We start from the raw sequence: 2,690 nt of genomic DNA, 5'->3' as shown, positions 1-2,690 counted from the left end.
TTTGATCCATTTGGACTTGAGTTTTGTGCATGGTGATAAATATGGGTCTATTTTCTTTCTTCTACATGTTGATTTCCAGTTATTTCAGCACCATTGTATACATAATAAATAAATAAATAAATAAATAAATAAATAAATAAATAAATATTTTAAAAAAAAAGAAGTGGAACAGGGAGGGCTAAGAGCTGTGTGAGGCCTTGGCATTGCAAGCAGGTCATGATTAGCAATAGGGGGTTTCTTTCCCCTTCTGATGTCAAGGTAAGTGGGCTACTGGATCTTGAAGAGGTGTTGGGAAGCCCAGAGGGACCATGCTAAACAGACTGCCTGCAAGGTGGGACAGTTGACATTTGTTCCCACGTGCTTGTTTGGTTGGTGGGTGTGGGAGTTGAATGGGAGTGGCCCCTACAGGCGCATATATTTGAATGCTTATTCACTAGGTAGTAGAACAGTTAAGAAGGATTAGGAGGTGTGGCCTTGTTGGAGGAAGTGTGTCACTAGGGGTGGGCTTTGAGGTCTCTTGCCCACCCCCCTCCTGTGGACCAGGATGTAAAGCTCTAGCCCACTTCTCCAGCACCAAGCCTTCCTGCCTGCTCTCATGCTCCCCACCATGATGATAATAGGCTAAAACTCTGAAATCGTAAGCCAGCCCCCAATTTAAATGCTTCCCTTTCTCATAGTCATTTTGGGCATGGTGTCTCTACACAGCCCGTAGGGCACAGTGTAAACTAGAGAAATAGAGCCGGGGACGGAGAGAAGACAAAGGAGGAAGAAAGACAAGGAAATTTTTTTATTCAAGCACCTTCATTCATTGGCACTGATTTTTCTTTTAGCTCAGAAAACACTGGAGCATTTCAGTTTTATTTTACTGTATGCACGATATTAGGCTCCTTGCTATTTTTTTTTCCCAAACTACATTAAATATCTCACACTTCTCTGCTTACATGCATGGACTGTTTTTCCTTTGAAAGTGAAAATAGATTTTCTTTCATGTAATATATTCTGATTATGGTTCCCCTCTCTCAGCTCCTCCCAGGTCCCCCCTGCTTCCCCATCCATCTGAATTCATACTCTTTTTTTCTCTCTCTCATCAGAAAACAAACTAGCATCAATTAAAAATAATAATAAGATAAAATAAAAACAAAAAACCTGAATAGGGCAAAATAAACAGATAAACATGCAAACAAAAAGAGCCACAGGAAAAAAACCCACAAGAAACACAGGCAGACACTGAGACACACACATTCACACATGCAGAAAACACATAAAAAGCAAAATTGGAAACCATAGCATATAAGGAAAAGATTTGTAAAGAAAAAGAAATCCCTGACAAAACTTTGCAAAACAAAAAAACTCTTCAAAAATACCACTGAGATCCTTCTGTTTTGGCCATTTACTGAGTCTGGGGGACTGCCCTTAGGGGTGGCTCGAATGTTCAGTGAGACTCTGGGGGAGAAAACTAACCTTTCCCTTTTGGACAGTTATCAATCAGAGATGGCTGGGTTAGGGATGGGGGCGAGTGTCCACTTCCCGTCTGGCTTAGATAAGCACAGCCCTGTGCATGCTGCCTCAGTCTCTGTGATATGTTTGTGTCCATCCTGTTGTGTCCAGAAGACCTTGTTTTCTTTTTTTTTTTAGATTTAAATCTTTTTTAAAAAATATTTATTTATTATGTACACAGTGTTCAGCCTCCATGCCTGCATACCAGAAGAGGGCACCAGATTTCATTACAGATGGTTGTGAGCCACCATGTGGTTGCTGGGCATTGAACTCAGGACCTCCGGTAGAGCAGTCAGTGCTCTTCACCTCTGAGCCATCTCTCCAGCCCAGACCTTGTTTTCTTGGTGTCTTTCATCCCCACTGGATCTAATAATCTTTCTGCCTCCTCTTCCTCAGAGTTCCCAGAGCCCTGGGGGAAGGGATTTGATGGAGACATCTCATTTAGGCCTGGGTGTTTCAAAGGCTCTCGTTCTTTCCTTCCAGTCGTGGGTCTTTGTATTTGTTCCCATATACCGCAGGAATAAACTTCTCTGATGATGGATGGTCAAGACACTTATCTGTGGATACAACACAATGTTGTTAGGAGTTGTTTCACTGTTATGTTCCTTTGGCAGCACAATAGCATTTGGTTTCCCCTAGGTTGATGGTCTATCTAGTCTTAGATTCTTGGCCACCTGGGCAGTGTCAGGCATGGGTTCTATCTCATGGATAGTGCATGACTGTATTTCTTCCAGTCAGTGGTTGGTTACTCCCACAAGCTTTGTGCCACTATTGCACAAAAGGCAGGTCATCACTGTAGATCCCAGGGTGTGGAGCTGGGTTGGTGTTTGTTTACCTTTCTCCTTTGATATTGTGTGGAGTACCTGTCTGTACCATGAACACTAGTCAATCGGGGTGAAGGCTCTAGGTAGGCACCAGCTCAACTTCTCTGTGTTCAGTGAGTTATGTAGATGTTGTCTTCAGCAGTAATCTGGAATACCTGGGCTGCTTTTGGTCAGTGTTTTATCGCAGCAATAGAAAGCAAACTAATGTAGAAAATACTGGATAGTCCTAGACTCAAGGGCAATTTCTGTAGTGATATTTTGTTTGTGTGTGTGTGTGGTTTTTTTTTTTTTTTTTTTTGATTTTTTTGAGACAGAGTTTCTCTGTAGCTTTTGGTTCCTGTCCTGGAACTAGCTCTTGTAGACCAGGCT

General features: G+C 42.2%; 1 protein-coding gene across 1 annotated transcript in view; it reads left to right on the top strand.

Annotated features, from left to right (window-relative positions):
- Synpo2 (synaptopodin 2) overlaps nucleotides 1-2,690 on the top strand; it is a 144,135-nt gene that overhangs the window by 4,451 nt on the left and 136,994 nt on the right. The window lies entirely within an intron of this gene.

Source organism: Microtus ochrogaster, chromosome 21 (genome assembly GCF_000317375.1).
Source record: "Microtus ochrogaster isolate Prairie Vole_2 chromosome 21, MicOch1.0, whole genome shotgun sequence".
In the NCBI taxonomy this organism is placed as follows: domain Eukaryota; kingdom Metazoa; phylum Chordata; class Mammalia; order Rodentia; family Cricetidae; genus Microtus; species Microtus ochrogaster.
The sequence above is the reverse complement of the archived record's forward strand: the minus strand, read 5'-3'. Positions and strand labels throughout refer to the sequence as shown.